This window comes from Schistocerca cancellata, unplaced genomic scaffold (genome assembly GCF_023864275.1).
Source record: "Schistocerca cancellata isolate TAMUIC-IGC-003103 unplaced genomic scaffold, iqSchCanc2.1 HiC_scaffold_1100, whole genome shotgun sequence".
NCBI lineage: Eukaryota > Metazoa > Arthropoda > Insecta > Orthoptera > Acrididae > Schistocerca > Schistocerca cancellata.
In genome coordinates, this window is record NW_026047099.1 from 5,349,579 (window position 1) to 5,371,511 (window position 21,933).

A 21,933-nucleotide genomic window follows, 5' to 3' on the forward strand; every position below is an offset into this window, starting at 1 on the left:
CTGTCATTCGCTGGGCGCGTGCAGCCTTCGACACTAGCGGAGGACGCATCTTGTCCCTGGTGTTCAGCGGAGGGCCTGTGCGGAGTGTGGCAGTGTCGTGCTGGAGGGCGCCATTGGTAGCGATGTGGGCTTCCTCGCCTCGCCTCGCCTCGCCTCTCCTCACACCAGGTGTCTGCGTAGTTTGCAGTGCATTCGCACCATTCCTATCCCTGTCCCTGTCCCCGTCCCGACTTGTCCCGACTTTGCTCGACTGCCGCTCGCTGCCGCTCGGGTCGTGGTCCATATGACAGCGCAAGCACGACTAACGTCTGCGGGACGAGACGAGACGACTAAGGAATACATTCGTGGTTACAAATCAAATTTGGAACTCTACACTCCTACACAACAATAGGCGGTGACGTATTTCAGAAATCACCTGCCGATTCGTACTGTTTTGTCGTTTTCAAAGTCTTCTTGGCAAACTTGGTTACCACATTCTCCCGCAAACTGAGGTAATTACTGCATTTTCGTACCATTACAGTAGTTTAAAAGGCTTAAGGAAGCATCTTTCTCACAACAGAAAGGTAGTTTGAAAATTGGGCTGGCGACATAACAAAAAAACAAAAGGAAGGAAGCCAACAGCACCCGGGTTTCCCAGGCGGTCGCCCATCCAAGTACTAGCCGGGCCCGATGATGCTTAGCTTCGGTGATCGACGAGAACCGGTGTATTCATCATGGTATGGCCGTTGGCGCTCATCTAATGTAGGAGCACGGCAGAATTCGCGTTCGGCTTTTCTCCCAACACACAAAATGTTAGTTTTCGGCCGCATTTGACGAAAGCGCTTCCTTCCGCAACCGCCAGTTCCTCGAGGACGGCGCGGGGAGGCGCGCCCGGCGTCCCAGCAGAGCGACGGCCGAATTGGCGGGCGCACCGCCGCGTGTGTGAGACTCACTGCTGCTCGTTGCACCCCCTGTCATTCGCTGGGCGCGTGCAGCCTTCGACACTAGCGGAGGACGCATCTTGTCCCTGGTGTTCAGCGGAGGGCCTGTGCGGGGTGTGGCAGTGTCGTGCTGGAGGGCGCCACTGGTAGCGATGTGGGCTTCCTCGCCTCGCCTCGCCTCGCCTCACACCAGGTGTCTGCGTAGTTTGCAGTGCATTCGCACCATTCCTATCCCTGTCCCTGTCCCCGTCCCGACTTGTCCCGACTTTGCTCGACTGCCGCTCGCTGCCGCTCGGGTCGTGGTCCATATGACAGCGCAAGTACGACAAACGTCTGCGGGACGAAACGAGACGACTAAGGAATACATTCGTGGTTACAAATCAAATTTGGAACTCTACAGTCCTACACAACAATAGGCGGTGACGTATTTCAGAAATCACCTGCCGATTCGTACTGTTTTGTCGTTTTCAAAGTCTTCTTGGCAAACTTGGTTAGCACGTTCTCCTTCAAACTGAGTTAATTACTGCATTTTCGTACCATTACAGTAGTTTAAAAGGCTTAAGGAAGCATTTTTGTCACAACAGAAAGGTAGTTTGAAAATTGGGCTGGCGACATATCAAAAAAACAAAAGGAAGGGAGCCAACAGCACCCGGGTTTCCCAGGCGGTCACCCATCCAAGTACTAGCCGGGCCCGATGATGATTAACTTCGGTGATCGGACGAGAACCGGTGTATTCATCATGGTATGGCCGTTGGCGCTCATCTAATGTAGGAGCACGGCAGAATTCGCGTTCGGCTTTTCTCCCAACACACAAAATGTTAGTTTTCGGCCGCATTTGACGAAAGCGCTTCCTTCCGCAACCGCCAGTTCCTCGAGGACGGCGCGGGGAGGCGCGCCCGGCGTCCCAGCAGAGCGACGGCCGAATTGGCGGGCGCACCGCCGCGTGTGTGAGACGCACTGCTGCTCGTTGCACCCCCTGTCATTCGCTGGGCGCGTGCAGCCTTCGACACTAGCGGAGGACACATCTTGTCCCTGGTGTTCAGCGGAGGGCCTGTGCGGGGTGTGGCAGTGTCGTTCTGGAGGGCGCCACTGGTAGCGATGTGGGCTTCCTCGCCTCGCCTCGCCTCGCCTCACACCAGGTGTCTGTGTAGTTTGCAGTGCATTCGCACCATTCCTATCCCTGTCCCTGTCCCCGTCCCGACTTGTCCCGACTTTGCTCGACTGCCGCTCGCTGCCGCTCGGGTCGTGGTCCATATGACAGCGCAAGCACGACAAACGTCTGCGGGACGAGACGAGACGACTAAGGAATACATTCGTGGTTACAAATCAAATTTGGAACTCTACACTCCTACACACCAATAGGCGGTGACGTATTTCAGAAATCACCTGCCGATTCGTACTGTTTTGTCGTTTTCAAAGACTCCTTGGCAAACTTAGTTAGCACATTCTCCCTCAAACTGAGTTAATTACTGCATTTTCGTACCATTACAGTAGTTTAAAAGGCTTAAGGAAGCATTTTTGTCACAACAGAAAGGTAGTTTGAAAATTGGGCTGGCGACATAACAAAAAAACAAAAGGAAGGGAGCCAACAGCACGCGGGTTTCCCAGGCGGTCACCCATCCAAGTACTAGCCGGGCCCGATGATGCTTAACTTCGGTGATCGGACGAGAACCGGTGTATTCATCATGGGATGGCCGTTGGCGCTCATCTAATGTAGGAGCACGGCAGAATTCGCGTTCGGCTTTTCTCCCAACACACAAATTGTTAGTTTTCGGCCGCATTTGACGAAAGCGCTTCCTTCCGCAACCGCCAGTTCCTCGAGGACGGCTCGGGGAGGTGCGCCCGTCGTCCCATCCGAGCGACGGCCGAATTGGCGGGCGCACCGCCGCGTGTGTAAGACGCACTGCTGCTCGTTGCACCCCCTGTCATTCGCTGGGCGCGTGCAGCCTTCGACACTAGCGGAGGACGCATCTTGTCCCTGGTGTTCAGCGGAGGGCCTGTGCGGGGTGCGGCAGTGTCGTGCTGGAGGGCGCCACTGGTAGCGATGTGGGCTTCCTCGCCTCGCCTCGCCTCGCCTCGCCTCACACCAGGTGTCTGCGTAGTTTGCAGTGCATTCGCACCATTCCTATCCCTGTCCCTGTTCCCGTCCCGACTTGTCCCGACTTTGCTCGATTGCCGCTCGGTGCCGCTCGGGTCGTGGTCCATATGACAGCGCAAGCACGACAAACGTCTGCGGGACGAGACGAGACGACTAAGGAATACATTCGTGGTTACAAATCAAATTTGGAACTCTACACTCCTACACAACAATAGGCGGTGACGTATTTCAGAAATCACCTGCCGATTCGTACTGTTTTGTCGTTTTCAAAGTCTCCTTGGCAAACTTGGTTAGCACATTCTCCCTCAAACTGAGTTAATTACTGCATTTTCGTACCATTACAGTAGTTTAAAAGGCTTAAGGAAGCATTTTTGTCACAACAGAAAGGTAGTTTGAAAATTGGGCTGGCGACATAACAAAAAAACAAAAGGAAGGGGCCAACAGCACCCGGGTTTCCCAGGCGGTCACCCATCCAAGTACTAGCCGGGCCCGATGATGCATAACTTCGGTGATCGGACGAGAACCGGTGTATTCAACATGGTATGGCCGTTGGCGCTCATCTAATGTAGGAGCACGGCAGAATTCGCGTTCGGCTTTTCTCCCAACACACAAAATGTTAGTTTTCGGCCGCATTTGACGAAAGCGCTTCCTTCCGCAACCGCCAGTTCCTCGGGGACGGCGCGGGAGGGGCGGCCGGCGTCCCAGCAGAGCGACGGCCGAATTGGCGGGCGCACCGCCGCGTGTGTGAGACGCACTGCTGCTCGTTGCACCCCCTGTCATTCGCTGGGCGCGTGCAGCCTTCGACACTAGCGGAGGACGCATCTTGTCCCTGGTGTTCAGCGGAGGGCCTGTGCGGGGTGTGGCAGTGTCGTGCTGGAGGGCGCCACTGGTAGCGATGTGGGCTTCCTCGCCTCGCCTCGCCTCGCCTCGCCTCACACCAGGTGTCTGCGTAGTTTGCAGTGCATTCGCACCATTCCTATCCCTGTCCCTGTCCCCGTACCGACTTGTCCCGACTTTGCTCGATTGCCGCTCGGTGCCGCTCGTGTCGTGGTCCATATGACAGCGCAAGCACGACAAACGTCTGCGGGACGAGACGAGACGACTAAGGAATACATTCGTGGTTACAAATCAAATTTGGAACTCTACACTCCTACACAACAATAGGCGGTGACGTATTTCAGAAATCACCTGCCGATTCGTACTGTTTTGTCGTTTTCAAAGTCTCCTTGGCAAACTTGGTTAGCACATTCTCCCTCAAACTGAGTTAATTACTGCATTTTCGTACCATTACAGTAGTTTAAAAGGCTTAAGGAAGCATTTTTGTCACAACAGAAAGGTAGTTTGAAAATTGGGCTGGCGACATAACAAAAAAACAAAAGGAAGGGGCCAACAGCACCCGGGTTTCCCAGGCGGTCACCCATCCAAGTACTAGCCGGGCCCGATGATGCATAACTTCGGTGATCGGACGAGAACCGGTGTATTCAACATGGTATGGCCGTTGGCGCTCATCTAATGTAGGAGCACGGCAGAATTCGCGTTCGGCTTTTCTCCCAACACACAAAATGTTAGTTTTCGGCCGTATTTGACGAAAGCGCTTCCTTCCGCAACCGCCAGTTCCTCGAGGACGGCGCGGGGAGGCGCGGCCGGCGTCCCAGCAGAGCGACGGCCGAATTGGCGGGCGCACCGCCGCGTGTGTGAGACGCACTGCTGCTCGTTGCACCCCCTGTCATTCGCTGGGCGCGTGCAGCCTTCGACACTAGCGGAGGACGCATCTTGTCCCTGGTGTTCAGCGGAGGGCCTGTGCGGGGTGTGGCAGTGTCGTGCTGGAGGGCGCCACTGGTAGCGATGTGAGCTTCCTCGCCTCGCCTCACACCAGGTGTCCGCGTAGTTTGCAGTGCATTCGCACCATTCCTATCCCTGTCCCTGTCCCCGTCCCGACTTGTCCCGACTTTGCTCGACTGCCGCTCGCTGCCGCTCGGGTCGTGGTCCATATGACAGCGCAAGCACGACAAACGTCAGCGGGACGAGACGAGACGACTAAGGAATACATTCGTGGTTACAAATTAAATTTGGAACTCTACACTCCTACACAACAATAGGCGGTGACGTATTTCCGAAATCACCTGCCGATTGGTACTGTTTTGTCGTTTTCAAAGTCTCCTTGGCAAACTTGGTTAGCACATTCTCCCTCAAACTGAGTTAATTACTGCATTTTCGAACCATTACAGTAGTTTAAAAGGCTTAAGGAAGCATTTTTGTCACAACAGAAAGGTAGTTTGAAAATTGGGCTGGCGACATAACAAAAAAACAAAAGGAAGTGAGCCAACAGCACCCGGGTTTCCCAGGCGGTCACCCATCCAAGTATTAGCCGGGCCCGATAATGCTTAACTTCGGTGATCGGACGAGAACCGGTGTATTCATCATGGTATGGCCGTTGGCGCTCATCTAATGTAGGAGCACGGCAGAATTCGCGTTCGGCTTTTCTCCCAACACACAAAATGTTAGTTTTCGGCCGCATTTGACGAAAGCGCTTCCTTCCGCAACCGCCAGTTCCTCGAGGACGGCGCGGGGAGGCGCGCCCGGCGTCCCAGCAGAGCGACGGCCGAATTGGCGGGCGCACCGCCGCGTGTGTGAGACGCACTGCTGCTCGTTGCACCCCCTGTCATTCGCTGGGCGCGTGCAGCCTTCGACACTAGCGGAGGACGCATCTTGTCCCTGGTGTTCAGCGGAGGGCCTGTGCAGGGTGTGGCAGTGTCGTACTGGAGGGCGCCACTGGTAGCGATGTGGGCTTCCTCGCCTCGCCTCGCCTCGCCTCGCCTCACACCAGGTGTCTGCGTAGTTTCCAGTGCATTCGCACCATTCCTATCCCTGTCCCTGTCCCCGTCCCGACTTGTCCCGACTTTGCTCGACTGCCGCTCGCTGCCGCTCGGGTCGTGGTCCATATGACAGCGCAAGCACGACAAACGTCTGCGGGTCGAGACGAGACGACTAAGGAATACATTCGTGGTTACAAATCAAATTTGGAACTCTACACTCCTACACAACAATAGGCGGTGACGTATTTCAGAAATCACCTGCCGATTCGTACTGTTTTGTCGTTTTCAAAGTCTCCTTGGCAAACTTGGTTAGCACATTCTCCCCCAAACTGAGGTAATTACTGCATTTTCGTACCATTACAGTAGTTTAAAAGGCTTAAGGAAGCATTTTTGTCACAACAGAAAGGTAGTTTGAAAATTGGGCTGGCGACATAACAAAAAAACAAAAGGAAGGGAGCCAACAGCACCCGGGTTTCCCAGGCGGTCACCCATCCAAGTACTAGCCGGGCCCGATGATGCTTAACTTCGGTGATCGGACGAGAACCGGTGTATTCATCATGGTATGGCCGTTGGCGCTCATCTAATGTAGGAGCACGGCAGAATTCGCGTTCGGCTTTTCTCCCAACACACAAAATGTTAGTTTTCGGCCGCATTTGACGAAAGCGCTTCCTTCCGCAACCGCCAGTTCCTCGAGGACGGCGCAGGGAGGCGCGCCCGGCGTCCCAGCAGAGCGACGGCCGAATTGGCGGGCGCACCGCCCTGTGTGTGAGACGCACTGCTGCTCGTTGCACCCCCTGTCATTCGCTGGGCGCGTGCAGCCTTCGACACTAGCGGAGGACGCATCTTGTCCCTGGTGTTCAGCGGAGGGCCTGTGCGGGGTGTGGCAGTGTCGTGCTGGAGGGCGCCACTGGTAGCGATGTGGGCTTCCTCGCCTCGCCTCGCCTCGCCTCACACCAGGTGTCTGCGTAGTTTGCAGTGCATTCGCACCATTCCTATCCCTGTCCCCGTCCCGACTTGTCCCGACTTTGCTCGACTGCCGCTCGCTGCCGCTCGGGTCGTGGTCCATATGACAGCGCAAGCACGACAAACGTCTGCGGGACGAGACGAGACGACTAAGGAATACATTCGTGGTTACAAATCAAATTTGGAACTCTACACTCCTACACAACAATAGGCGGTGACGTATTTCAGAAATCACCTGCCGATTCGTACTGTTTTGTCGTTTTCAAAGTCTTCTTGGCAAACTTGGTTAGCACATTCTCCCTCAAACTGAGTTAATTACTGCATTTTCGTACCATTACAGTAGTTTAAAGGGCTTAAGGAAGCATCTTTGTCACAACAGAAAGGTAGTTTGAAAATTGGGCTGGCGACATAACAAAAAAACAAAAGGAAGGGAGCCAACAGCACCCGGGTTTCCCAGGCGGTCACCCATCCAAGTACTAGCCGGGCCCGATGATGCTTAACTTCGGTGATCGGACGAGAACCGGTGTATTCATCATGGTATGGCCGTTGGGGCTCATCTAATGTAGGAGCACGGCAGAATTCGCGTTCGGCTTTTCTCCCAACACACAAAATGTTAGTTTTCGGCCGCATTTGACGAAAGCGCTTCCTTCCGCAACCGCCAGTTCCTCGAGGACGGCGCGGGGAGGCGCGGCCGGCGTCCCAGCAGAGCGACGGCCGAATTGGCGGGCGCACCGCCGCGTGTGTGAGACGCACTGCTGCTCGTTGCACCCCCTGTCATTCGCTGGGCGCGTGCAGCCTTCGACACTAGCGGAGGACGCATCTTGTCCCTGGTGTTCAGCGGAGGGCCTGTGCGGGGTGTGGCAGTGTCGTGCTGGAGGGCGCCACTGGTAGCGATGTGGGCTTCCTCGCCTCGACTCACACCAGGTGTCGGCGTAGTTTGCAGTGCATTCGCACCATTCCTATCCCTGTCCCTGTCCCCGTCCCGACTTGTCCCGACTTTGCCCGACTGCCGCTCGCTGCCGCTCGGGTCGTGGTCCCTATGACAGCGCAAGCACGACAAACGTCTGCGGGACGAGACGAGACGACTAAGGAAAACATTCGTGGTTACAAATCAAATTTGGAACTCTACACTCCTACACATCAATAGGCGGTGACGTATTTCTGAAATCACCTGCCGATTCGTACTGTTTTGTCGTTTTCAAAGTCTTCTTGGCAAACTTGGTTAGCACATTCTCCCCCAAACTGAGTTAATTACTGCATTTTCGTACCATTACAGTAGTTTAAAAGGCTTAAGGAAGCATTTTTGTCACAACAGAAAGGTTGTTTGAAAATTGGGCTGGCGACATAACAAAAAAACAAAAGGAAGGGAGCCAACAGCACCCGGGTTTCCCAGGCGGTCACCCATCCAAGTACTAGCCGGGCCCGATGATGCTTAACTTCGGTGATCGGACGAGAACCGGTGTATTCATCATGGTATGGCCGTTGGCGCTCATCTAATGTAGGAGCACGGCAGAATTCGCGTTCGGCTTTTCTCCCAACACACAAAATGCTAGTTTTCGGCTGCATTTGACGAAAGCGCTTCCTTCTGCAACCGCCAGTTCCTCGAGGACGGCGCGGGGAGGCGCGCCCGGCGTCCCAGCAGAGTGACGGCCGAAATGGTGGGCGCACCGCCGCGTGTGTGAGACGCACTGCTGCTCGTTGCACCCCCTGTCATTCGCTGGGCGCGTGCAGCCTTCGACACTAGCGGAGGACGCATCTTGTCCCGGGTGTTCAGCGTAGGGCCTGTGCGGGGTGCGGCAGTGTCGTGCTGGAGGGCCCACTGGTAGCAATGTGGGCTTCCTCGCCTCGCCTCGCCTCGCTTCACACCTGGTGTCTGCGTAGTTTGCAGTGCATTTGCACCATTCCTATCCCTGTCCCTGTCCCCGTCCCGACTTGTCCCGACTTTGCTCGACTGCCGCTCGCTGCCGCTCGGGCCGTGGTCCATATCACAGCGCAAGCACGACAAACGTCTGCGGGACGAGACGAGACGAGACGCGACGAGACGACTAAGGAATAAATTCGTGGTTACAAATCAAATTTGGAACTCTACACTCCTACACAACAATAGGCGGTGACGTATTTCAGAAATCACCTGCAGATTCGTACTGTTTTGTCGTTATCAAAGTCTTCTTGGCAAACTTGGTTAGCACATTCTCCCTCAATCTGAGTTAATTACTGCATTTTCGTACCATTACAGTAGTTTAAAAGGCTTAAGGAAGCATCTTTGTCACAACAGAAAGGTAGTTTGAAAATTGGGCTGGCGACATAACAAAAAAACAAAAGGAAGGGAGCCAACAGCACCGGGGTTGCCCAGGCGGTCACCCATCCAAGTACTAGCCGAGCCCGATGATGCTTAACTTCGGTGATCGGACGAGAACCGGTGTATTCATCATGGTATGGCCGTTGGCGCTCATCTAATGTAGGAGCACGGCAGAATTCGCGTTCGGCTTTTCTCCCAACACACAAAATGTTAGTTTTCGGCCGCATTTGACGAAAGCGCTTCCTTCCGCAACCGCCAGTTCCTCGAGGACGGCACGGGGAGGCGCGCCCGGCGTCCCAGCAGAGCGACGGCCGAATTGGCGGGCGCACCGCCGCGTGTGTGAGACGCACTGCTGCTCGTTGCACCCCCTGTCATTCGCTGGGCGCGTGCAGCCTTCGACACTAGCGGAGGACGCATCTTGTCCCTGGTGTTCAGCGGAGGGCCTGTGCGGGGTGCGGCAGTGTCGTGCTAGAGGGCCCACTGGTAGCGATGTGGGCTTCCTCGCCTCGCCTCGCCTCGCCTCGCCTCGCCTCGCACCAGGTGTCTGCGTAGTTTGCAGTGCATTCGCACCATTCCTATCCCTGTCCCTGTCCCCGTCCCGACTTGTCCCGACTTTGCTCGACTGCCGCTCGCTGCCGCTCGGGTCGTGGTCCATATGACAGCGCAAGCACGACAAACGTCTGCGGGACGAGACGAGACGAGACGAGACGAGACGACTAAGGAATAAATTCGTGGTTACAAATCAAATTTGGAACTCTACACTCCTACACAACAATAGGCGGTGACGTATTTCAGAAATCACCTGCCGATTCGTACTGTTTTGTCGTTTTCAAAGTCTTCTTGGCAAACTTGGTTAGCACATTCTCCCTCAAACTGAGTTAATTACTGCATTTTCGTACCATTACAGTAGTTTAAAAGGCTTAAGGAAGCATCTTTGTCACAACAAAAAGGTAGTTTGAAAATTGGGCTGACGACATAACAAAAAAACAAAAGGAAGGGAGCCAACAGCACCCGGGTTTCCCAGGCGGTCACCCATCCAAGTACTAGCCGGGCCCGATAATGCTTAACTTCGGGGATCGGACGAGAACCGGTGTATTCATCACGGTATGGCCGTTGGCGCTCATCTAATGTAGGAGCACGGCAGAATTCGCGTTCGGCTTTTCTCCCAACACACAAAATGTTAGTTTTCGGCCGCATTTGACGAAAGCGCTTCCTTCCGCAACCGCCAGTTCCTCGAAGAAGGCGCGGGGAGACGCGCCCGGGGTCCCAGCAGAGCGACGGCCGAATTGGCGGGCGCACCTCCGCGTGTGTGAGACGCACTGCTGCTCGTTGCACCCCCTGTCATTCGCTGGGCGCGTGCAGCCTTCGACACTAGCGGAGGACGCATCTTGTCCCTGGTGTTCAGCGGAGGGCCTGTGCGGGGTGCGGCAGTGACGTTCTGGAGGGCCCACTCGTAGCGATGTGGGCTTCCTCGCCTCGCCTCGCCTCGCCTCACACCAGGTGTCTGCGTAGTTTGCAGTGCATTCGCACCATTCCTATCCCTGTCCCTGTCCCCGTCCCGACTTGTCCCGACTTTGCTCGACTGCCGCTCGCTGCCGCTCGGGTCGTGGTCCATATGACAGCGCAAGCACGACAAACGTCTGCGGGACGAGACGAGACGAGACGAGACGAGACGACTAAGGAATAAATTCGTGGTTACAAATCAAATTTGGAACTCTACACTCCTACACAACAATAGGCGGTGACGTATTTCACAAATCACCTGCCGATTCGTACTGTTTTGTCGTTTTCAAAGTCTTCTTGGCAAACTTGGTTAGCACATTCTCCCTCAAACTGAGTTAATTACTGCATTTTCGTACCATTACAGTAGTTTAAAAGGCTTAAGGAAGCATCTTTGTCACAACAGAAAGGTAGTTTGAAAATTGGGCTGGCGATATAACAAAAAAAAAAAAAAACAGGAAGGGAGCCAACAGCACCCGGGTTTCCCAGGCGGTCACCCATCCAACTACTAGCCGGGCCCGATGATGCTTAACTTCGGTGATCGGACGAGAACCGGTGTATTCATCATGGTATGGCCGTTGGCGCTCATCTAATGTAGGAGCACGGCAGAATTCGCGTTCGGCTTTTCTCCCAACACACAAAATGTTAGTTTTCGGCCGCATTTGACGAAAGCGCTTCCTTCCGCAACCGCCAGTTCCTCGAGGACGGCGCGGGGAGGCGCGCCCGGCGTCCCAGCAGAGCGACGGCCGAATTGGCGGGCGCACCGCCGCGTGTGTGAGACGCACTGCTGCTCGTTGCACCCCCTGTCATTCGCTGGGCGCGTGCAGCCTTCGACACTAGCGGAGGACGCATCTTGTCCCTGGTGTTCAGCGGAGGGCCTGTGCGGGGTGTGGCAGTGTCGTGCTGGAGGGCGCCACTGGTAGCGATGTGGGTTTCCTCGCCTCGCCTCGCCTCGCCTCGCCTCACACCAGGTGTCTGCGTAGTTTGCAGTGCATTCGCACCATTCCTATCCCTGTCCCTGTCCCCGTCCCGACTTGTCCCGACTTTGCTCGACTGCCGCTCGCTGCCGCTCGGGTCGTGGTCCATATGACAGCGCAAGCACGACAAACGTCTGCGGGACGAGACGAGACGACTAAGGAATACATTCGTGGTTACAAATCAAATTTGGAACTCTACACTCCTACACAACAATAGGCGGTGACGTATTTCAGAAATCACCTGCCGATTCGTACTGTTTTGTCGTTTTCAAAGTCTTCTTGGCAAACTTGGTTAGCACATTCTCCCTCAACTGAGTTAATTACTGCATTTTCGTACCATTACAGTAGTTTAAAAGGCTTAAGGAAACATCTTATTCACAACAGAAAGGTAGTTTGAAAATTGGGCTGGCGACATAACAAAAAAACAAAAGGAAGGGAGCCAACAGCATCCGGGTTTCCCAGGCGGTCACCCATCCAAGTACTAACCGGGTCCGATGATGCTTAACTTCGGTGATCGGACGAGAACCGGTGTATTCATCATGGTATGGCCGTTGGCGCTCATCTAATGTAGGAGCACGGCAGAATTCGCGTTCGGCTTTTCTCCCAACACACTAAATGTTAGTTTTTGGCCGCATTTGACGAAAGCGCTTCCTTCCGCAACCGCCAGTTCCTCGAGGACGGCGCGGGGAGGCGCGGCCGGCGTCCCAGCAGAGCGACGGCCGAATTGGCGGGCGCACCGCCGCGTGTGTGAGACGCACTGCTGCTCGTTGCACCCCCTGTCATTCGCTGGGCGCGTGCAGCCTTCGACACTAGCGGAGGACGCATCTTGTCCCTGGTGTTCAGCGGAGGGCCTGTGCGGGGTGTGGCAGTGTCGTGCTGGAGGGCGCCACTGGTAGCGATGTGGGCTTCCTCGCCTCGCCTCGCCTCGCCTCACACCAGGTGTCTGCGTAGTTTGCAGTGCATTCGCACCATTCCTATCCCTGTCCCTGTCCCCGTCCCGACTTGCCCCGACTTTGCTCGACTGCCGCTCGCTGCCGCTCGGGTCGTGGTCCATATGACAGCGCAAGCACGACAAACGTCTGCGGGACGAGACGAGACGAGACGAGACGAGACGACTAAGGAATAAATTCGTGGTTACAAATCAAATTTGGAACTCTACACTCCTACACAACAATAGGCGTTGACGTATTTCAGAAATCACCTGCCGATTCGTACTGTTTTGTCGTTTTCAAAGTCTTCTTGGCAAACTTGGTTAGCACATTCTCCCTCAAACTGAGGTAATTACTGCATTTTCGTACCATTACAGTAGTTTAAAAGGCTTAAGGAAGCATCTTTGTCACTACAGAGAGGTAGTTTGAAAATTGGAATGGCGACATAACAAAAAAAAAACAGGAAGGGAGCCAACAGCACCCGGGTTTCCCAGGCGTTCATCCATCCAAGTACTAGCCGGGCCCGATAATGCTTAACTTCGGTGATCGGACGAGAACCGGTGTATTCATCATGGTATGGCCGTTGGCGCTCATCTAATGTAGGAGCACGGCAGAATTCGCGTTCGGCTTTTCTCCCAACACACAAAATGCTAGTTTTCGGCTGCATTTGACGAAAGCGCTTCCTTCTGCAACCGCCAGTTCCTCGAGGACGGCGCGGGGAGGCCCGCCCGGCGTCCCAGCAGAGTGACGGCCGAAATGGAGGGCGCACCGCCGCGTGTGTGAGACGCACTGCTGCTCGTTGCCACCCCTGTCATTCGCTGGGCGCGTGCAGCCTTCGACACTAGCGGAGGACGCATCTTGTCCCTGGTGTTCAGCGGAGGGCCTGTGCGGGGTGCGGCAGTGTCGTGCTGGAGGGCCCACTGGTAGCGATGTGGGCTTCCTCGCCTCGCCTCGCCTCGCCTCGCCTCACACCAGGTGTCTGCGTAGTTTGCAGTGCATTCGCACCATTCCTATCCCTGTCCCTGTCCCCGTCCCGACTTGTCCCGACTTTGCTCGACTGCCGCTCGCTGCCGCTCGGGTCGTGGTCCATATGTCAGCGCAAGCACAACAAACGTCTGCGGGACGAGACGAGACGAGGCGAGACGAGACGACTAAGGAATAAATTCGTGGTTACAAATCAAATTTGGAACTCTACACTCCTACACAACAATAGGCGGTGACGTATTTCAGAAATCACCTGCCGATTCGTACTGTTTTGTCGTTTTCAAAGTCTTCTTGGCAAACTTGGTTAGCACATTCTCCCTCAAACTGAGTTAATTACTGCATTTTCGTACCATTACAGTAGTTTAAACGGCTTAAGGAAGCATCTTTGTCACAACAGAAAGGTAGTTTGAAAAATTGGGATGGCGACATAACAAAAAAACAAAAGGAAGGGAGCCAACAGCACCCGGGTTTCCCAGGCGGTCACCCATCCAAGTACTAGCCGGGCCCGATGATGCTTAACTTCGGTGATCGGACGAGAACCGGTGTATTCATCATGGTATGGCCGTTGGCGCTCATCTAATGTAGGAGCACGGCAGAATTCGCGTTCGGCTTTTCTCCCAACACACAAAATGTTAGTTTTCGGCCGCATTTGACGAAAGCGCTTCCTTCCGCAACCGCCAGTTCCTCGAGGACGGCGCGGGGAGGCGCGCCCGGCGTCCCAGCAGAGCGACGGCCGAATTGGCGGGCGCACCGCCGCGTGTGTGAGACGCACTGCTGCTCGTTGCACCCCCTGTCATTCGCTGGGCGCGTGCAGCCTTCGACACTAGCGGAGGACGCATCTTGTCCCTGGTGTTCAGCGGAGGGCCTGTGCGGGGTGTGGCAGTGTCGTGCTGGAGGGCGCCACTGGTAGCGATGTGGGTTTCCTCGCCTCGCCTCGCCTCGCCTCGCCTCACACCAGGTGTCTGCGTAGTTTGCAGTGCATTCGCACCATTCCTATCCCTGTCCCTGTCCCCGTCCCGACTTGTCCCGACTTTGCTCGACTGCCGCTCGCTGCCGCTCGGGTCGTGGTCCATATGACAGCGCAAGCACGACAAACGTCTGCGGGACGAGACGAGACGACTAAGGAATACATTCGTGGTTACAAATCAAATTTGGAACTCTACACTCCTACACAACAATAGGCGGTGACGTATTTCAGAAATCACCTGCCGATTCGTACTGTTTTGTCGTTTTCAAAGTCTTCTTGGCAAACTTGGTTAGCACATTCTCCCTCAACTGAGTTAATTACTGCATTTTCGTACCATTACAGTAGTTTAAAAGGCTTAAGGAAACATCTTATTCACAACAGAAAGGTAGTTTGAAAATTGGGCTGGCGACATAACAAAAAAACAAAAGGAAGGGAGCCAACAGCATCCGGGTTTCCCAGGCGGTCACCCATCCAAGTACTAACCGGGTCCGATGATGCTTAACTTCGGTGATCGGACGAGAACCGGTGTATTCATCATGGTATGGCCGTTGGCGCTCATCTAATGTAGGAGCACGGCAGAATTCGCGTTCGGCTTTTCTCCCAACACACTAAATGTTAGTTTTTGGCCGCATTTGACGAAAGCGCTTCCTTCCGCAACCGCCAGTTCCTCGAGGACGGCGCGGGGAGGCGCGGCCGGCGTCCCAGCAGAGCGACGGCCGAATTGGCGGGCGCACCGCCGCGTGTGTGAGACGCACTGCTGCTCGTTGCACCCCCTGTCATTCGCTGGGCGCGTGCAGCCTTCGACACTAGCGGAGGACGCATCTTGTCCCTGGTGTTCAGCGGAGGGCCTGTGCGGGGTGTGGCAGTGTCGTGCTGGAGGGCCCACTCGTAGCGATGTGGGCTTCCTCGCCTCGCCTCGCCTCGCCTCACACCAGGTGTCTGCGTAGTTTGCAGTGCATTCGCACCATTCCTATCCCTGTCCCTGTCCCCGTCCCGACTTGCCCCGACTTTGCTCGACTGCCGCTCGCTGCCGCTCGGGTCGTGGTCCATATGACAGCGCAAGCACGACAAACGTCTGCGGGACGAGACGAGACGAGACGAGACGAGACGACTAAGGAATAAATTCGTGGTTACAAATCAAATTTGGAACTCTACACTCCTACACAACAATAGGCGGTGACGTATTTCAGAAATCACCTGCCGATTCGTACTGTTTTGTCGTTTTCAAAGTCTTCTTGGCAAACTTGGTTAGCACATTCTCCCTCAAACTGAGGTAATTACTGCATTTTCGTACCATTACAGTAGTTTAAAAGGCTTAAGGAAGCATCTTTGGCACTACAGAGAGGTAGTTTGAAAATTGGAATGGCGACATAACAAAAAAAAAAAACAGGAAGGGAGCCAACAGCACCCGGGTTTCCCAGGCGTTCATCCATCCAAGTACTAGCCGGGCCCGATAATGCTTAACTTCGGTGATCGGACGAGAACCGGTGTATTCATCATGGTATGGCCGTTGGCGCTCATCTAATGTAGGAGCACGGCAGAATTCGCGTTCGGCTTTTCTCCCAACACACAAAATGCTAGTTTTCGGCTGCATTTGACGAAAGCGCTTCCTTCTGCAACCGCCAGTTCCTCGAGGACGGCGCGGGGAGGCCCGCCCGGCGTCCCAGCAGAGTGACGGCCGAAATGGAGGGCGCACCGCCGCGTGTGTGAGACGCACTGCTGCTCGTTGCCACCCCTGTCATTCGCTGGGCGCGTGCAGCCTTCGACACTAGCGGAGGACGCATCTTGTCCCTGGTGTTCAGCGGAGGGCCTGTGCGGGGTGCGGCAGTGTCGTGCTGCAGGGCCCACTGGTAGCGATGTGGGCTTCCTCGCCTCGCCTCGCCTCGCCTCGCCTCACACCAGGTGTCTGCGTAGTTTGCAGTGCATTCGCACCATTCCTATCCCTGTCCCTGTCCCCGTCCCGACTTGTCCCGACTTTGCTCGACTGCCGCTCGCTGCCGCTCGGGTCGTGGTCCATATGTCAGCGCAAGCACAACAAACGTCTGCGGGACGAGACGAGACGACGCGAGACGAGACGACTAAGGAATAAATTCGTGGTTACAAATCAAATTTGGAACTCTACACTCCTACACAACAATAGGCGGTGACGTATTTCAGAAATCACCTGCCGATTCGTACTGTTTTGTCGTTTTCAAAGTCTTCTTGGCAAACTTGGTTAGCACATTCTCCCTCAAACTGAGTTAATTACTGCATTTTCGTACCATTACAGTAGTTTCAACGGCTTAAGGAAGCATCTTTGTCACAACAGAAAGGTAGTTTGAAAAATTGGGATGGCGACATAACAAAAAAACAAAAGGAAGGGAGCCAACAGCACCCGGGTTTCCCAGGCGGTCACCCATCCAAGTACTAGCCGGGCCCGATGATGCTTAACTTCGGTGATCGGACGAGAACCGGTGTATTCATCATGGTATGGCCGTTGGCGCTCATCTAATGTAGGAGCACGGCAGAATTCGCGTTCGGCTTTTCTCCCAACACACAAAATGTTAGTTTTCGGCCGCATTTGACGAAAGCGCTTCCTTCCGCAACCGCCAGTTCCTCGAGGACGGCGCGGGGAGGCGCGCCCGGCGTCCCAGCAGAGCGACGGCCGAATTGGCGGGCGCACCGCCGCGTGTGTGAGACGCACTGCTGCTCGTTGCACCCCCTGTCATTCGCTGGGTGCGTGCAGCCTTCGACACTAGCGGAGGACGCATCTTGTCCCTGGTGTTCAGCGGAGGGCCTGTGCGGGGTGTGGCAGTGTCGTGCTGGAGGGCGCCACTGGTAGCGATGTGGGTTTCCTCGCCTCGCCTCGCCTCGCCTCGCCGCACACCAGGTGTCTGCGTAGTTTGCAGTGCATTCGCACCATTCCTATCCCTGTCCCTGTCCCCGTCCCGACTTGTCCCGACTTTGCTCGACTGCCGCTCGCTGCCGCTCGGGTCGTGGTCCATATGACAGCGCAAGCACGACAAACGTCTGCGGGACGAGACGAGACGACTAAGGAATACATTCGTGGTTACAAATCAAATTTGGAACTCTACACTCCTACACAACAATAGGCGGTGACGTATTTCAGAAATCACCTGCCGATTCGTACTGTTTTGTCGATTTCAAAGTCTTCTTGGCAAACTTGGTTAGCACATTCTCCCTCAAACTGAGTTAATTACTGCATTTTCGTACCATTACAGTAGTTTAAAAGGCTTAAGGAAACATCTTATTCACAACAGAAAGGTAGTTTGAATATTGGGCTGGCGACATAACAAAAAAACAAAAGGAAGGGAGCCAACAGCACCCGGGTTTCCCAGGCGGTCACCCATCCAAGTACTAGCCGGGCCCGATGATGCTTAACGTCGGTGACCGGACGAGAACCGGTGTATTCATCATGGTATGGCCGTTGGCGCTCATCCAATGTAGGAGCACGGCAGAATTCGCGTTCGGCTTTTCTCCCAACACACAGAATGTTAGTTTTCGGCCGCATTTGACGAAAGCGCTTCCTTCCGCAACCGCCAGTTCCTCGAGGACGGCGCGGGGAGGCGCGCCCGGCGTCCCAGCAGAGCGACGGCCGAATTGGCGGGCGCACCGCCGCGTGTGTGAGACGCACTGCTGCTCGTTGCACCCCCTGTCATTCGCTAGGCGCGTGCAGCCTTCGACACTAGCGGAGGACGCATCTTGTCCCTGGTGTTCAGCGGAGGGCCTGTGCGGGGTGTGGCAGTGTCGTGCTGGAGGGCGCCACTGGTAGCGATGTGGGCTTCCTCGCCTCGCCTCGCCTCGCCTCACACCAGGTGTCTGCGTAGTTTGCAGTGCATTCGCACCATTCCTATCCCTGTCCCTGTCCCCGTCCCGACTTGCCCCGACTTTGCTCGACTGCCGCTCGCTGCCGCTCGGGTCGTGGTCCATATGACAGCGCAAGCACGACAAACGTCTGCGGGACGAGACGAGACGAGACGAGACGAGACGACTAAGGAATAAATTCGTGGTTACAAATCAAATTTGGAACTCTACACTCCTACACAACAATAGGCGGTGACGTATTTCAGAAATCACCTGCCGATTCGTACTGTTTTGTCGTTTTCAAAGTCTTCTTGGCAAACTTGGTTAGCACATTCTCCCTCAAACTAAGGTAATTACTGCATTTTCGTACCATTACAGTAGTTTAAAAGGCTTAAGGAAGCATCTTTGTCACTACAGAGAGGTAGTTTGAAAATTGGACTGGCGACATAACAAAAAAAAAAACAGGAAGGGAGCCAACAGCACCCGGGTTTCCCAGGCGGTCATCCATCCAAGTACTAGCCGGGCCCGATAATGCTTAACTTCGGTGATCGGACGAGAACCGGTGTATTCATCATGGTATGGCCGTTGGCGCTCATCTAATGTAGGAGCACGGCAGAATTCGCGTTCGGCTTTTCTCCCAACACACAAAATGCTAGTTTTCAGCTGCATTTGACGAAAGCGCTTCCTTCTGCAACCGCCAGTTCCTCGAGGACGGCGCGGGGAGGCGCGCCCGGCGTCCCAGCAGAGTGACGGCCGAAATGGAGGGCGCACCGCCGCGTGTGTGAGACGCACTGCTGCTCGTTGCACCCCCTGTCATTCGCTGGGCGCGTGCAGCCTTCGACACTAGCGGAGGACGCATCTTGTCCCGGGTGTTCAGCGGAGGGCCTGTGCGGGGTGCGGCAGTGTCGTGCTGGAGGGCCCACTGGTAGCAATGTGGGCTTCCTCGCCTCGCCTCGCCTCGCCTCACACCTGGTGTCTGCGTAGTTTGCAGTGCATTTGCACCATTCCTATCCCTGTCCCTGTCCCCGTCCCGACTTGTCCCGACTTTGCTCGACTGCCGCTCGCTGCCGCTCGGGCCGTGGTCCATATCACAGCGCAAGCACGACAAACGTCTGCGGGACGAGACGAGACGAGACGCGACGAGACGACTAAGGAATAAATTCGTGGTTACAAATCAAATTTGGAACTCTACACTCCTACACAACAATAGGCGGTGACGTATTTCAGAAATCACCTGCCGATTCGTACTGTTTTGTCGTTTTCAAAGTCTTCTTGGCAAACTTGGTTAGCACATTCTCCCTCAAACTGGGTTAATTACTGCATTTTCGTACCATTACAGTAGTTTAAAAGGCTTAAGGAAGCATCTTTGTCACAACAAAAAGGTAGTTTGAAAATTGGGCTGACGACATAACAAAAAAACAAAAGGAAGGGAGCCAACAGCACCCGGGTTTCCCAGGCGGTCACCCATCCAAGTACTAGCCGGGCCCGATAATGCTTAACTTCGGGGATCGGACGAGAACCGGTGTATTCATCACGGTATGGCCGTTGGCGCTCATCTAATGTAGGAGCACGGCAGAATTCGCGTTCGGCTTTTCTCCCAACACACAAAATGTTAGTTTTCGGCCGCATTTGACGAAAGCGCTTCCTTCCGCAACCGCCAGTTCCTCGAAGAAGGCGCGGGGAGACGCGCCCGGGGTCCCAGCAGAGCGACGGCCGAATTGGCGGGCGCACCTCCGCGTGTGTGAGACGCACTGCTGCTCGTTGCACCCCCTGTCATTCGCTGGGCGCGTGCAGCCTTCGACACTAGCGGAGGACGCATCTTGTCCCTGGTGTTCAGCGGAGGGCCTGTGCGGGGTGCGGCAGTGACGTTCTGGAGGGCCCACTCGTAGCGATGTGGGCTTCCTCGCCTCGCCTCGCCTCGCCTCACACCAGGTGTCTGCGTAGTTTGCAGTGCATTCGCACCATTCCTATCCCTGTCCCTGTCCCCGTCCCGACTTGTCCCGACTTTGCTCGACTGCCGCTCGCTGCCGCTCGGGTCGTGGTCCATATGACAGTGCAAGCACGACAAACGTCTGCGGGACGAGACGAGACGAGACGAGACGAGACGACTAAGGAATAAATTCGTGGTTACAAATCAAATTTGGAACTCTACACTCCTACACAACAATAGGCGGTGACGTATTTCACAAATCACCTGCCGATTCGTACTGTTTTGTCGTTTTCAAAGTCTTCTTGGCAAACTTGGTTAGCACATTCTCCCTCAAACTGAGTTAATTACTGCATTTTCGTACCATTACAGTAGTTTAAAAGGCTTAAGGAAGCATCTTTGTCACAACAGAAAGGTAGTTTGAAAATTGGGCTGGCGATATAACAAAAAAAAAAAAAAACAGGAAGGGAGCCAACAGCAGCACCCGGGTTTCCCAGGCGGTCACCCATCCAACTACTAGCCGGGCCCGATTATGCTTAACTTCGGTGATCGGACGAGAACCGGTGTATTCATCACGGTATGGCCGTTGGCGCTCATCTAATGTAGGAGCACGGCAGAATTCGCGTTCGGCTTTTCTCCCAACACACAAAATGTTAGTTTTCGGCCGCATTTGACGAAAGCGCTTCCTTCCGCAACCGCCAGTTCCTCGACGAAGGCGCGGGGAGGCGCGCCCGGGGTCCCAGCAGAGCGACGGCCGAATTGGCGGGCGCACCGCCGCGTGTGTGAGACGCACTGCTGCTCGTTGCACCCCCTGTCATTCGCTGGGCGCGTGCAGCCTTCGACACTAGCGGAGGACGCATCTTGTCCCTGGTGTTCAGCGGAGGGCCTGTGCGGGGTGCGGCAGTGACGTTCTGGAGGGCCCACTCGTAGCGATGTGGGCTTCCTCGCCTCGCCTCGCCTCGCCTCACACCAGGTGTCTGCGTAGTTTGCAGTGCATTCGCACCATTCCTATCCCTGTCCCTGTCCCCGTCCCGACTTGTCCCGACTTTGCTCGACTGCCGCTCGCTGCCGCTCGGGTCGTGGTCCATATGACAGCGCAAGCACGACAAACGTCTGCGGGACGAGACGAGACGAGACGAGACGAGACGACTAAGGAATAAATTCGTGGTTACAAATCAAATTTGGAACTCCACACTCCTACACAACAATAGGCGGTGACGTATTTCAGAAATCACCTGCCGATTCGTACTGTTTTGTCGTTTTCAAAGTCTTCTTGGCAAACTTGGTTAGCACATTCTCCCTCAAACTGAGTTAATTACTGCATTTTCGTACCATTACAGTAGTTTAAAAGGCTTAAGGAAGCATCTTTGTCACAACAGAAAGGTAGTTTGAAAATTGGGCTGGCGATATAACAAAAAAAAAAAAAAACAGGAAGGGAGCCAACAGCACCCGGGTTTCCCAGGCGGTCACCCATCCAAGTACTAGCCGGGCCCGATGATGCTTAACTTCGGTGATCGGACGAGAACCGGTGTATTCATCATGGTATGGCCGTTGGCGCTCATCTAATGTAGGAGCACGGCAGAATTCGCGTTCGGCTTTTCTTCCAACACACAAAATGTTAGTTTTCGGCCGCATTTGACGAAAGCGCTTCCTTCCGCAACCGCCAGTTCCACGAGGATGGCGCGGGGAGGCGCGCCCGGCGTCCCAGCAGAGTGACGGCCGAATTGGCGGGCGCACCGCCGCGTGTGT

General features: G+C 55.0%; 23 non-coding genes across 23 annotated transcripts; all 23 read right to left on the reverse strand.

Annotated features, from left to right (window-relative positions):
* Nucleotides 1–612: 612 nt before the first annotated feature.
* On the reverse strand, nucleotides 613–730 carry LOC126155240 (5S ribosomal RNA). The gene has a single exon (XR_007532745.1). It is a non-coding gene; the product is annotated as a 5S ribosomal RNA (ribosomal RNA).
* An 827-nt stretch (nucleotides 731–1,557) lies between these two features.
* LOC126155888 (5S ribosomal RNA) lies at nucleotides 1,558–1,676 on the reverse strand. The gene has a single exon (XR_007533320.1). It is a non-coding gene; the product is annotated as a 5S ribosomal RNA (ribosomal RNA).
* Nucleotides 1,677–2,503: 827 nt separating this feature from the next.
* Nucleotides 2,504–2,622, reverse strand: LOC126155195 (5S ribosomal RNA). Its single transcript, XR_007532703.1, has one exon. It is a non-coding gene; the product is annotated as a 5S ribosomal RNA (ribosomal RNA).
* Nucleotides 2,623–3,453: 831 nt separating this feature from the next.
* On the reverse strand, nucleotides 3,454–3,572 carry LOC126155090 (5S ribosomal RNA). The gene has a single exon (XR_007532606.1). It is a non-coding gene; the product is annotated as a 5S ribosomal RNA (ribosomal RNA).
* Nucleotides 3,573–4,402: 830 nt separating this feature from the next.
* On the reverse strand, nucleotides 4,403–4,521 carry LOC126155091 (5S ribosomal RNA). The gene has a single exon (XR_007532607.1). It is a non-coding gene; the product is annotated as a 5S ribosomal RNA (ribosomal RNA).
* Nucleotides 4,522–5,338: 817 nt separating this feature from the next.
* On the reverse strand, nucleotides 5,339–5,457 carry LOC126154978 (5S ribosomal RNA). Its single transcript, XR_007532501.1, has one exon. It is a non-coding gene; the product is annotated as a 5S ribosomal RNA (ribosomal RNA).
* An 832-nt stretch (nucleotides 5,458–6,289) lies between these two features.
* LOC126155475 (5S ribosomal RNA) lies at nucleotides 6,290–6,408 on the reverse strand. The gene has a single exon (XR_007532935.1). It is a non-coding gene; the product is annotated as a 5S ribosomal RNA (ribosomal RNA).
* Nucleotides 6,409–7,229: 821 nt separating this feature from the next.
* On the reverse strand, nucleotides 7,230–7,348 carry LOC126154760 (5S ribosomal RNA). The gene has a single exon (XR_007532297.1). It is a non-coding gene; the product is annotated as a 5S ribosomal RNA (ribosomal RNA).
* An 817-nt stretch (nucleotides 7,349–8,165) lies between these two features.
* LOC126155476 (5S ribosomal RNA) lies at nucleotides 8,166–8,284 on the reverse strand. The gene has a single exon (XR_007532936.1). It is a non-coding gene; the product is annotated as a 5S ribosomal RNA (ribosomal RNA).
* An 841-nt stretch (nucleotides 8,285–9,125) lies between these two features.
* On the reverse strand, nucleotides 9,126–9,244 carry LOC126155044 (5S ribosomal RNA). The gene has a single exon (XR_007532563.1). It is a non-coding gene; the product is annotated as a 5S ribosomal RNA (ribosomal RNA).
* An 851-nt stretch (nucleotides 9,245–10,095) lies between these two features.
* Nucleotides 10,096–10,214, reverse strand: LOC126155045 (5S ribosomal RNA). Its single transcript, XR_007532564.1, has one exon. It is a non-coding gene; the product is annotated as a 5S ribosomal RNA (ribosomal RNA).
* An 846-nt stretch (nucleotides 10,215–11,060) lies between these two features.
* LOC126154658 (5S ribosomal RNA) lies at nucleotides 11,061–11,179 on the reverse strand. Its single transcript, XR_007532202.1, has one exon. It is a non-coding gene; the product is annotated as a 5S ribosomal RNA (ribosomal RNA).
* Nucleotides 11,180–12,010: 831 nt separating this feature from the next.
* On the reverse strand, nucleotides 12,011–12,129 carry LOC126154735 (5S ribosomal RNA). The gene has a single exon (XR_007532274.1). It is a non-coding gene; the product is annotated as a 5S ribosomal RNA (ribosomal RNA).
* Nucleotides 12,130–12,971: 842 nt separating this feature from the next.
* Nucleotides 12,972–13,090, reverse strand: LOC126155279 (5S ribosomal RNA). The gene has a single exon (XR_007532781.1). It is a non-coding gene; the product is annotated as a 5S ribosomal RNA (ribosomal RNA).
* An 847-nt stretch (nucleotides 13,091–13,937) lies between these two features.
* On the reverse strand, nucleotides 13,938–14,056 carry LOC126155477 (5S ribosomal RNA). The gene has a single exon (XR_007532937.1). It is a non-coding gene; the product is annotated as a 5S ribosomal RNA (ribosomal RNA).
* An 831-nt stretch (nucleotides 14,057–14,887) lies between these two features.
* Nucleotides 14,888–15,006, reverse strand: LOC126154736 (5S ribosomal RNA). Its single transcript, XR_007532275.1, has one exon. It is a non-coding gene; the product is annotated as a 5S ribosomal RNA (ribosomal RNA).
* An 843-nt stretch (nucleotides 15,007–15,849) lies between these two features.
* LOC126155281 (5S ribosomal RNA) lies at nucleotides 15,850–15,968 on the reverse strand. Its single transcript, XR_007532783.1, has one exon. It is a non-coding gene; the product is annotated as a 5S ribosomal RNA (ribosomal RNA).
* An 847-nt stretch (nucleotides 15,969–16,815) lies between these two features.
* LOC126155479 (5S ribosomal RNA) lies at nucleotides 16,816–16,934 on the reverse strand. Its single transcript, XR_007532939.1, has one exon. It is a non-coding gene; the product is annotated as a 5S ribosomal RNA (ribosomal RNA).
* Nucleotides 16,935–17,766: 832 nt separating this feature from the next.
* On the reverse strand, nucleotides 17,767–17,885 carry LOC126154962 (5S ribosomal RNA). The gene has a single exon (XR_007532486.1). It is a non-coding gene; the product is annotated as a 5S ribosomal RNA (ribosomal RNA).
* Nucleotides 17,886–18,728: 843 nt separating this feature from the next.
* Nucleotides 18,729–18,847, reverse strand: LOC126154802 (5S ribosomal RNA). Its single transcript, XR_007532337.1, has one exon. It is a non-coding gene; the product is annotated as a 5S ribosomal RNA (ribosomal RNA).
* An 841-nt stretch (nucleotides 18,848–19,688) lies between these two features.
* LOC126155047 (5S ribosomal RNA) lies at nucleotides 19,689–19,807 on the reverse strand. The gene has a single exon (XR_007532565.1). It is a non-coding gene; the product is annotated as a 5S ribosomal RNA (ribosomal RNA).
* Nucleotides 19,808–20,653: 846 nt separating this feature from the next.
* Nucleotides 20,654–20,775, reverse strand: LOC126155347 (5S ribosomal RNA). The gene has a single exon (XR_007532846.1). It is a non-coding gene; the product is annotated as a 5S ribosomal RNA (ribosomal RNA).
* Nucleotides 20,776–21,621: 846 nt separating this feature from the next.
* On the reverse strand, nucleotides 21,622–21,740 carry LOC126155480 (5S ribosomal RNA). The gene has a single exon (XR_007532940.1). It is a non-coding gene; the product is annotated as a 5S ribosomal RNA (ribosomal RNA).
* Between the last annotated feature and the right edge of the window lie 193 nt (nucleotides 21,741–21,933).